The sequence below is a fragment of the Urocampus carinirostris genome, chromosome 1 (genome assembly GCF_059441175.1).
Source record: "Urocampus carinirostris isolate Australia breed hairy pipefish chromosome 1, RoL_Ucar_1.0, whole genome shotgun sequence".
NCBI lineage: Eukaryota > Metazoa > Chordata > Actinopteri > Syngnathiformes > Syngnathidae > Urocampus > Urocampus carinirostris.
The window spans coordinates 19,893,972-19,906,671 of record NC_142349.1 but is presented as its reverse complement, the minus strand read 5'-3'; positions in this window follow the sequence as shown (position 1 = coordinate 19,906,671).

Here is a 12,700-nt window from a genome sequence, read left to right as displayed (position 1 = left end):
CAATATACAGTCAACCTTTAGTTAAGTTAAACTCTCTAACAGTTTATACCAAGCAAAACAGAATAACGACTCATATTGACAAGACACAGTGAGAGAGAGAGATCGAGAGAGGGAGCGAGGGAAAACAAGAGCGTTTCAAAAGAAGCCAGCTCCTAATTGACGGGGAGCCGGTGTGTTGTGCCCTTTTCCGACTCCTCTGCAGATTCCTCCCCCCCTCGCGTGAACGCGCATTCTGCTATTCTGCTGCGCTTCCAACAAAAGCGATCATATTCTATATAAAACGCTTATTAAAACAATAAAGCGAGCTAATTATAACAATTGGGAGATCCTAGTCTATATAACGCGTTTATTTAAACAATAAAGCACGATATAACGCGTTTATTTAAACAATAAAGCGCGAAGCGCGATCGTATTCATGTGTTGTGCCCTTTTCCGACTCCTCTGCAGATTCCTCCCCCCCTCGCGTGAACGCGCATTCTGCTATTCTGCTGCGCTTCCAACAAAAGCGATCATATTCTATATAAAACGCTTATTAAAACAATAAAGCGAGCTAATTATAACAATTGGGAGATCCTAGTCTATATAACGCGTTTATTTAAACAATAAAGCACGATATAACGCGTTTATTTAAACAATAAAGCGCGAAGCGCGATCGTATTCTACAAATTGCGTTTGTTAACGCGGATGCAAAAGTCACCAATGTCAATGTACGCTTCCGACAAAAGCGATCGTATTCTATATAATACGCTCTTTAAAAAAATAAAGTGAGCTAATTATAACAATTGGGAGATCCTAGTCTATATAATGCGTTTGTTAACGCGGATAAAAAATTCACCAACGTCAATGTACGCTATGATTTCCGCAATCACAACTAATCGTACACAAATAACATTTATTTGATTTACTATAATATCCGTATGTAATGTCTTTTTCATTGTGAATGAAACCCTGGTTGCATTGGATCCCGCGGTGTAAACAAATTGTTGTTGTTTTATTTTTCATTTAAAATCGGACTTCCCTGTCTATACTGTTTGGAAAATAAGACACGCTTTAAACCTTATTATGCTCTTTGGTTTTGGGATCCAACTACAGAGGAATACCTCCACTTTGTGATGTGTTACTGATTAGGTGTTCGACAAATCTAGTTTGTTTTTTATTACTACTATTAATAATAATAATAATAGAAATATTATGAAAAACGTCTGAAAGTTTTCAAATTCACTGTGCTGACATATTGATGCCACAGAAGGTTACTCTAGAAGTTACAAGTCTGTATCTCCAACAGAGTCTGTTTTAGCAGGGGGGGGGGGGGATTTGGGCTGGCAAAATCCTCCCCCCCCCTGCTATCCCCTGAATAAAAACTCCAAACGACCCCAAATTCACTGTGCTGACTTATTATTGCCACAGAAGGTTACTCTACAAGTTACAAGTCTGTATCTCCAACAGAGTCTGTTTTAGCAGGGGGGGGAGGATTTGGGCAGGCAAAATGCTCCCCCCCCCCCCCTGCTAACCCCTGAATAAAAACTCCAAACGACCCCAAATTCACTGTGCTGACTTATTAATGCCACAGAAGGTTACTCTACAAGTTACAAGTCTGTATCCCCAACAGAGTCTGTTTTAGCAGGGGGGGAGGATTTTGCCAGCCCAAATCCTCCCCCCCCTGCTAAAACAGACTCTGTTGGAGATACAGACTTGTAACTTGTAGAGTAACCTTCTGTGGCAATAATAAGTCAGCACAGTGAATTTGGGGTCGTTTGGAGTTTTTATTCAGGAGTTAGCAGGGGGGGGAGGAGCATTTTGCCTGCCAAAATCCTCCCCCCCCCTGCTAAAACAGACTCTGTTGGAGATACAGACTTGTAACTTGTAGAGTAACCTTCTGTGGCAATAATAAGTCAGCACAGTGAATTTGGGGTCGTTTGGAGTTTTTATTCAGGGGATAGCAGGGGGGGGGAGGATTTTGCCAGCCCAAATCCCCCCCCCCCCTGCTAAAACAGACTCTGTTGGAGATACAGACTTGTAACTTCTAGAGTAACCTTCTGTGGCATCAATATGTCAGCACAGTGAATTTGAAAACTTTCAGACGTTTTTCATAATATTTCTATTATTATTATTATTAATAGTAGTAATAAAAAACAAACTAGATTTGTCGAACACCTAATCAGTAACACATCACAAAGTGGAGGTATTCCTCTGTAGTTGGATCCCAAAACCAAAGAGCATAATAAGGTTTAAAGCGTGTCTTATTTTCCAAACAGTATAGACAGGGAAGTCCGATTTTAAATGAAAAATAAAACAACAACAATTTGTTTACACCGCGGGATCCAATGCAACCAGGGTTTCATTCACAATGAAAAAGACATTACATACGGATATTATAGTAAATCAAATAAATATTATTTGTGTACGATTAGTTGTGATTGCGGAAATCATAGCGTACATTGACGTTGGTGAATTTTTTATCCGCGTTAACAAACGCATTTTGTAGAATACGATCGTACTTTATTGTTTAAATAAACGCATTATATAGACTAGGATCTCCCAATTGTTATAATTAGCTCACTTTATTTTTTTAAAGAGCGTATTATATAGAATACGATCGCTTTTGTCGGAAGCGTACATTGACATTGGTGACTTTTGCATCCGCGTTAACAAACGCAATTTGTAGAATACGATCGCGCTTCGCGCTTTATTGTTTAAATAAACGCGTTATATCGCGCTTTATTGTTTAAATAAACGCGTTATATAGACTAGGATCTCCCAATTGTTATAATTAGCTCGCTTTATTGTTTTAATAAGCGTTTTATATAGAATATGATCGCTTTTGTTGGAAGCGCAGCAGAATAGCAGAATGCGCGTTCACGCGAGGGGGGGAGGAATCTGCAGAGGAGTCGGAAAAGGGCACAACACCGGCTCTTGCGGTCGCATCGAATGGCCGGCTTATAGAGCCGACTAGTTTGTGAACAAAACATAAGAGAGAGGAGGGAGGGTTGGTTGTTTATTTTCCTCATTGATGTACCGTATTCATTTTGCATTCATGATGAATGAAAATGCCATCGGCGGTGCATTACGTCAATTGGGGGACTTAGACAAACCAAGTCATGGGGTCCATCGCATGGACTATACATTATCTGCACTGCTTATCCTCAGCCGGGTCACGGGGTGCTGGAGCCCATCCCAGCAATCTTCGGGCAGTGGGCAGGGGACATCCTGAACTGGTTGCCAGCCAGTCGCAGGGCGCACAGGGACAGACAATTCGCTCGCTCATTCACACCCAGGGACAATTTGGAGCAGTCAAATCACCTAACATGCATGTCTTTGGAATGTGGGAGGAAACCAGAGTGCCCAGAGGAAACCCACGCAAGCACAGGGAGAACATGCAAACTCCACACAGGAGGTTCGAGCTCATGACCTCAGAACTGTGCCGCAAACGCGCTAACCACAGATATATAGTTATATATATATTTATTTTAATATGCGGTCACTCTCTCAAGCGCAGAGTACCAGCATTTTTAGTAATATTCTTTCTACCATTTATACTCGCATCTAAGCTGTATTTCACGGCTCACTGGGTCAGCTTAAATGCACAAGTAGCGAATGGTAGGCAGCATGTAGGGAGTGGGCGTGGTTTTTACAGGAAAAACAAGCCACCGGTTCAAATGTGAGCACAGAATATATGGTAAAAGTGTGCTGTATTTTTTTCTTTTTTTTTTGTTAAATTATTTTTCCAATACACCATGCCTGGGAAAATAAACAAATAAGATCTATGAGTGGTTCGATGCCCAAAGACAAAATGGATATAGAGTTTTCGTTTTAGAAGATTTTAAGATTACACAAGAAATATGAAGGCTTTTGTAATCTACACATTTTATTCTATTTCAGTAAAGCTCCTAGCACTGACTGAAAACCCTTTGTCTATTAGCATGGCCTTGTAATCCATTGTAAACAGGAAGTAGCACAAGTTATAGCAGAAAAGGGATCAACAATAGCTGTCTTAGACAAATGCTTTTAGTAATGCTTGAATCCCAACAACTGTAAAAAGAGTAACTGGGCCCCCCACTAGCTTGGTGACAGACGTCCGCATCATGAGTACTAATTGGATAACTAAAGTGAATCGCAAATGCACCATATTAGAATAGAATAGAATTTACTTTTATTGTCATTGTAGACAGAACGAAATGTCGATACACCTGACTCGTACAGTTAAACTGTAGCGAGCCGATGCAGCCGCAGCCAAACAAGGCGCCACCATTTTATACCCAACTGCTGTGTTGGGAGTCTTCAGGTGACCAACCCCCCCAATTCCAACCCTTAATGCCGAGCGCCAAGCAGGGAGGCAATGAGTACCAACGTTGTAAGTCTAAGGTATGACTTGGCCGAGGCTTGAATCAGTGACCTTCCAGTCTCGGAGCGGGCGCCCTACCATCTAGGCTACGTTATTGTGACTGAGTTTATGCAGTTAAAAAGGAATGTGTTTTATTACCTCAAAAAGGAACTTTATCAAGGTAAGTATGATTAATGTGGTACTTCACAAAACAGGATGCAATTGGCCCGAAAAAAGAACATGTCACGGTTGCCCATTGCCCTCACTTCGGCCCGCCTGTTTGGCGCCAGCTGCTGCTTGTTGCCTGACTCCTATTCAAACTCGATGCTCTCATTCACTCCTTGTCAGTCTGTCAACGAACCTCTGCACTTGTATTTTGACTCTGTCCGGTATCCTGCTCGTATATCCAATATTCGGGATCAATCCCGCCTGTTTCGTCCTGTCCGGTATCTTGCTCCAGTCTCCAGTATCCGGTATCGATCCCGTCTGTCTCATCCTGTCCGGTATCTAGCTCAGTTTCCAGTATCCGGTATCGATTCCGCCTGTCTCGTCCTGTCCGGTATCGTGCTCCGGTCTCCAGTATCCGGTATAGATCCCGTCTGTCTCATGCTTTCCGGTATCTTGCTCCAGTCTCTAGTATCCGGTATCGATCCCGTCTGTCTCGCCCTGTCTGGTATCTTGCTCCAGTATCCGGTATCAATTCTGTCTGTCCTGCCCTGTGCTGTATCTCGCTGGTGTATCCAGTATCGATCCCATCTGTCCCGTCCTGTCCGGTATCTTGCTCCAGTATCTAGTATCTAGTATCCGGTATTGATCCCGTCTGTCTCGTCCTGTCTGGTATCTTGCTCCAGTTTCCAGTATTCGGTATTGATCCCGTCTGTCTCGCCCTGTCCGATATCTTGCTCCAGTATCCGGTATCGATCCCGTCTGTTTCGTCCTGTCCGGTATTTTGCACCAGTCCCCAGTATCTGGTATCGATCCTGTCTGTCACGTCCTGTCCGGTATTTCACTCCAGTATCCGGTATCAATGCCGCCTGTTTCGTCCTGTCTGATATGTTGCTCCACTATCCGGTATCGATCCCGTCTGTCCTGCCCTGCCTTGTATCAATCCTCTTTGTACTGTCTACATTACATTCTAATTTGCATGTTCTTACATTATAATTTACCACTGGGAAACACTACATTCATTTTTTGCATGGTCCATAATTGATACGTAATCCTTGAGATAATACACATTTCGTAGTGCTTTTTAGGTATAGCACACACCTCTCCTCTTGGACGCAACCTGTAAGGGGCAATGGCGCTTCATAGGACAATTCCAAACAAATTAATCCCAGGTGCCGTTAACCATGAGGGAATCAGAAATCCAATGGCTAAGCCAAATCACCCGAAAAAGGGTCAGCATCATTTTTAAGCAGATCTGTTGAGAAACATGGCAATATTTTTTATTATTTACAAGCACTTTTCAACCTTTAAAAACAACTTTAAAGTGATTTCAAGGATTTCAAGCAACAGTACAAACCCTGTGCACAGGCCAATAAAAACCCTGTTTTTACCACTTTTGATTGGTTGATTGTATTGGCTCTCTAGAAGTGCTATGAAAAATACTGCAAGTGTTCTCAAGTGGCTGAATGACCTGGTTAGGGATGATAAGCTTGAAGGCCAATGGACTGAACATATGCAACAGCTATTCGCAAGCCACAAAATAATTCTTTTCAAGGGAGATTTTGTTATAACTGAACATGTTAGTCAGAGACACAAACATTTCTTTCATGGAACCCGTTCACATTTTTACCTTTTGGCAATGTCAGTAGACCAGCGTTACTTACATAATGAATTCCTTTTTTCAATGGTACAAATAGAGAAGAGAACAAAGGGAGTGTCTACTGTGTCCCATGAGTACTTTATAGTCATTAAGAATCGCAGATGATGTTTTAGACGATATCTCAGCTTGCGAAATCTGATTTTGGGTAACGTTTTGCATTTAGACCAAATTGTGTGATAACAGATTAAGACCTAGATCCTTGAATAGAAAAGAATCGCCTACCTTAATTACAGAGTGTGTAATAACTGTACATTTGTAACTGTTGCTGACCAAATAAAGGTGTCGAATTACGGTAAAGAAATTTAGTCAGGCCCCAAGACCACCCTGGACACACATACGTGTAGATGGTTGTATGTATGTTTGCATGTATGTATGTATGTATGTATGTATGTATGTATGTATGTATGTATGTATGTATGTATGTATGTATGTATGTATGTATGTATGTATGTATGTATGTATGTATGTATGTATGTATGTATGTATGTATGTATGTAAACAGGAAGTAGCACAAGTTATAGCATTGTATGTATGTATGTATGTATGTATGTATGTATGTATGTATGTATGTATGTATGTATGTATGTATGTATGTATGTATGTATGTATGTATGTATGTATGTATGTATGTATGTATGTATGTATGTATGTATGTATGTAAACAGGAAGTAGCACAAGTTATAGCATTGTATGTATGTATGTATGTATGTATGTATGTATGTATGTATGTATGTATGTATGTGTGTATGTGTGTATGTATGAATGGGTGGATGGATGGATGAATGGATGGATGAACGGATGGATGGATGATTAATTAACGAATTAATTATTTTTTGTCATGGCCTTCAGCAAGGTGTCATGTCACAAAGATATAGTTGTCAGTTTTCCAATAAGGTAAAAAAGGATCTACCTCAAAGATGCTCATACAGTATATGGACTTAAAAACTCTCTCGTCCCTTTTGTTGTTAATCCATACACCTGCATCAAGCATGATGAAGATTTAGTTTTCATCTAATGTGTATATATAAAAAATACACTGAGTGAAATTGTGTGTTGAAATTAGTGAATTATATGTTTCAGGTGTTACAGAAATTGCAGTTTTTTTAAACAGAAGGGGTTTCAGACTTCAAAATCCAATATTTTGAAATAAACTTTAACAAACAAAAAATCATAGATTTTCTAAAATAGGCAAACCTGTTTATAAAAGCTTTTACCTTTCCCTGCATCTTGATTCATATCCGGGTTCTAACACAATAGATAGGTTAAAAAAAACCTGGATCGAGGAGCAGTTTCTTGGAGGTTATAATTAAAGAATATTTTGGGCACAAATGATATGCAGAACATCGGCTGTAGAAATTCACAAGTGTGAAGTCAAAATGGAAAATTACTTTTGTGATACAAGAACTGAGATAATGTCGTTAAAAGCCAATTCTGGCTACAAAATAAAACACAACTGAAATAACGGAGAAACTGAATAGTATCTACTGAGGAAATTAATACAAATAATATGAAAAGATTAATAAATTACGACTGAATAAATAAATAAGTTATAAATGACCTTGCCGTCGTTGCTGTTATGGGCTTTCGTGACTAGTTTACTGTCTGGGGGCGTTGTTGCTGTCATGCACTTTCCGGACAAAATGTCAACATGTTACCTAGTGTTTAATATGTTTGTGTACTGTAATGCTGAATCTATTCCACTCTGGTCATCCTGGAGGGGGGATTACCACTTGTTAGGCCCCTTCTCAAGGTTTCATTTTTCCTCACACTGACATTTATCTTTTCCTTGCCCACGTGTTGATTTGAGATCAGGTGATGGTGTGATTGTAATCCTGTGCAGTCCTTTAAGACATTTTTGTGATTAAGGGCTATATAAATAAATGTGACTTGACATGACTTAAATGAAATGATAAATAGGTTATACATGAACAAATCTTGCAACAATAGTTATATGTAGACAGGTACACATTTCAATATTACAATTTTCTTATTGTGAAAATTAGATTATCAAGTAGATTAGGAATATCCATCCATTACTTGCACCGTATATCCTTAGTCGAGTCACGGGGGTGCTGGAGCCCATCCCAGCTATCTTCGGGCAGTGGGCAGGGGACATCCTGAACTGGTTGCCAGCTCGTCTCAGGGCACACAGAGAGATACAACTCACTCACTCACACCTAGGGACAATTTGAACCGGCCAATTAACCGTCATGCTTTTGTAGTTGTCATTCAGATTTGAAAGAATACTATATGATCTTCAACAATTTTTGTTTTAATTTCATTTGCCTTAATCGTGTATTTTCGTCTATTGAATAAGCTTAAATAGAACACAAATGAATGATAAGAAAATCAAACAAAGACAACTAGAAGTTGAGAACTTAAACGGGCACCATTTGGATGAACAACAACGAGATGTTCTGCGAAGTTCTGCTTCAATGAAGCTGACGGCCCAGTCTTCATGTCCTCGGCTGTAGAGCAATGGGGAACCCTGGTAGGCCTGGTACGAGGACCACAGGATGCAAGGTGTTGAGGCAGAGGTTTACTGCTAGTGGATTGAGGCTTCTCTGAGGCCGCTGGCTTTGTCCCACCAGTTTGGCCAATAGCTTGATCAAGCTTGGCTGCTGACTTGGCAAGGTTCTCTGGCTGCCTGTTGAGCTGAGACTTGGTCAGGACCGGCCAGGGTTTTAGTCCAGTTCTTCTTGTTAGGATATGCCCTGTGGCCTTCTGGCTGGTCGAATTCAGACTGCCTTTGCAAGTTGAGACGTCGACCAGCTCTCGGTTCCGGTCTCCTGGGAGGGGCGGACCCCCGGTTGTGGAGTTGTCACGGCAACCTTTGATGCGCAAACGCAAGCAAACCCCCCCCTCCCCAACCTCACATTCGACCAGTACCAGTCAGATAACATCTCTATGTGATTGACTTAAAACACAGTATTCACTTCACATGTTTTGACATTGTTTGATCGTTTTCTGACATTGCAAAATGGAAATCTGACCAAACATTGAATACTCTACACCTATAATATTGGGTCAGAAAATATGCTCAACACCTAAACCTGTAATCACCAAATGTCTATAATGAAAGATAATGATAAAAATGTTACTTATATAGATGTAGTTACAGTGTTTAATCTTTTTATAAATATTGTTGAAATTATTTAGTTTTTATGTTACCTGCAATATTACTAAAAATATCCGAAACAGAGAGAAAATGTGCCTGGGGAGTCTCAAAGTGAGTAAATAATGGCTCACTTTTACTGAAAGTGACAATGGACATTCACATGATCTACAACTCACTTGGAATGGGGAGCTGATGTATAAATTCCTGCTCCCAGAACTCTTGAGGATGCAGCCAGGCAGGGATTGTGCATTACTGACTTGTCATTGACCAGAATGCAGACAGTACGCGCTAATAATTGTTTGTCGGGCTCCCATTGGTTTTTGCCGTTTCCATTGTTTACACCAAATTGGTTTCATTGTACGTAGGAGTGTATCACAATTTTACCTTTGCCAAGAAAATTGTTTTTGTGGACTGTTCCATCAATTAGCAATATTTGTTTCGTTGTTGCCTGGATTTTGTTCATTTATGTTGTATGTTGGAATACAAGTGTGTTAAGTTTAACTTTAGCAGACACTCAAAATAAAGAGAAATACCTCAAAGGTTTATAACTTGCAAGAAAAGCCAGGAGAGGATCTTTCAGATAAAAGATTTCCATCCCTTCCCAAAGCTCTCCTCCGAGGCCCCTCTTTTTATTAAATCTTCAAGGTTGCAAAATTAACCAATCAGTCCTAAAGGGTGGTGAATTAAAAGAGCAGCAACAGATAGGCCGATAGCAATGGTGTTATGGGCATCCTATGAAATCCCCCTTGCAATGACCAAAATTTATCAATTCGAAAATAAATGTATTAAAAAGGAATATTGTTTTGATTGTTTGAGTCTCCCCTGACAAATACTGATGAGATTAATAGTTACTTGGTAGGTGGTCATTTGGTAAACAGCCTTGGGAATTTCGGAACATGAGTTTCTTTTTTGTTTTTTTGCTCATGCAAACTACCACAGACAAAAAAACAAAAACAGTTGTGCCATAAAAAATGTTTGTACATTCATCTGAACTTACAGTAACTTTCATTTTAAGTTTACAGTAAATGCTTACATATGAACAGTATGTAAAATTCGAAACTGTCAACCTTTTCTGATTGCCGCCCTTATTAATAATTGAAAATCCTCCTTATTGAGGGCTAATAAACCTTACAAACCAGGACAGACTATGTAAAACACCACAACAATATGAGCAATCTATGAAGTCCGCTACCAGTGATGGACCTGTTTTGATCCCGACCACGTCTGCTCTCCCAGTCCCGGCTACCAACCAGGTTTCCACCCCTGACACCGCCATCGCTCGCTACGGATGATCCACTTCCGTGTTCGGATCACAAGCCGAGTACGAGAACGAACACCGGATCGTGGGCACAGTCCTTCCTCGTTCTTTAAATAAAACTTGTGGTAAATGTTTCGCAAGTAGGTCCTGTTTCCGTCCTGGTCCTGACACTCGTATGAAGACGTACCACTGTATGGACTGAGGATGTTTGCCTAAGAGAAGATTCACAGCAAACCTACCTGAATGGCACAACATCCCTTAATCAGATAATATGAGGGCACAACATTTGAAGATATACGTCAAATGGCATTTTAAACTTGTACGACCAGCGTCAGATGGGATTTACAATAATGAAAGGACGAACTCTAACTTGCATGAAGTGTTACATTTTACTTCTCGTTCACGATGTGACTTAAATACCACAATCCTTGGGGCGAGCAATAGGCTGTTATTTGTTTCCTCTCCCATGATAGTGAATCAGCACCCACCCTTGTGCCTGGTTGTCATAGCGACCACCCCCAACATTATTCAAACATAGAAATAAGGGGCACTTTCAAATTGAGAGGAAATCTGAGCGTGAAGATATGGAAGGCTGCATTAAGTAGAAAACCTTTATACAGTGGTACCTCTTCAGAAACCAGGCTGCTCCACATGGTTGCTTTTGTGCTATATGGACAATTAAGACATGGAATTCCTTTTTTTTCATTTCAAATTGATTGGTGTGTGTGTGTGTGTGTGTGTGTGTGTGTGTGTGTGTGTGTGTGTGTGTGTGTGCGCGTGCGTGTGTGTGTGTTTGTGTGTTCCAGGTTCAAACTGAAATCCTGTTTTCAGTTTGAGCATCTTGGGTCTGAGCCCAATAGATGAATGAAGGCTTTTCTCTTTATGACTACAGTTGGAGACTAAAACATTGAAAAGAATCATAAATGTTCACTTTACAATGACAGCTACCTCTCTACCCAGTTGTTGTTTTTGAAGTTGTTTCTTATTGGGAGGTAAGGGAGTAAGGCTTTTTTTGGACCTTCTTTTTAGAAGCAGGGATTTTCCTTCAGTGGTTTTTACCCTGGGATCAATCGAACCCTAAGGGTTCGGTCAGTCAGTCTCAGTAGTTCGGTAGAGCCTCTTGCTGCGAAAGTGGTCGGACCATTACAGTATGTCCAATATAACTGGCAAAATGTCCCCTTTTTGACAACTACTCTAAGTCGGATCGAATATGTTCCTGGAATGGTGAGATTTCAATACCCATGGAACTGAATCAATCAATTGTCACTCACTAAGATAAGCTCGCTAAGGCTTTCGATGGATACTTCTATGACTTATTGCGGGTTCATGCACTATGTTGGTTTTGTTCTGCACGGTTCTTTTTGTGCACCAGTAGGAAAACTATATGTCTTGAATTTGAAGAAAAAATAACATTGTACTTTACATAAAAGTAGAATTTGGTGAATGCACCAATGACATTTGTGGAATCCGGTAGCTCCAAAAAGGTTAAGAACCATTTTATACATTAAGCATTAAGGTTAAGACTAGCATCAAATGGGTTAACCTTCTTTATTTTTGCTCCTGTCTAATGTCAACTGCATGTGTCATGTGCATCATGCACCCTGGCAAGTGACAAATGCAGCTGACTACCATGGCCTTCAGTCAAGAGTGAGGACAATGAATAATGCAAACATGAAAAGATTGTTCTGTTTTTAATTTAGGTCCTTTTATACTAGGGTGCACGTAAATTGGACTCTTTTTTTTCTCACACCAATATTTTCGTTGACGTAGGAGGAATTGATATCTCAGCTATTTTATTAACACTTGTCTAGGAAAAGAATGTATCCGATCAAAACAACTTTGTTGTTAATTTGATCAAATATAAAGTTAGAATTGTTCGTAATTTTTATGTTGGCTTCCTATCCACAAAATCCTGCTCTACACCTACATGGCCATTCAAAACCTTGCCCCTTCCTACCTCACATTTCACACTGCCGCGCCATCCCGCACCCTCAGATAATCTTACTCCCTCTATCTCACTATACCCCCTGGCCGCCTCAGCTCCATGGGCAGCAGAGCTTTATATATATATATATATATATATATATATATATATATATATATATATATATATATATATATATATATATATATATATATATATTGTCACGACCAAAAAAGAAGTAGGACCCAGATGCG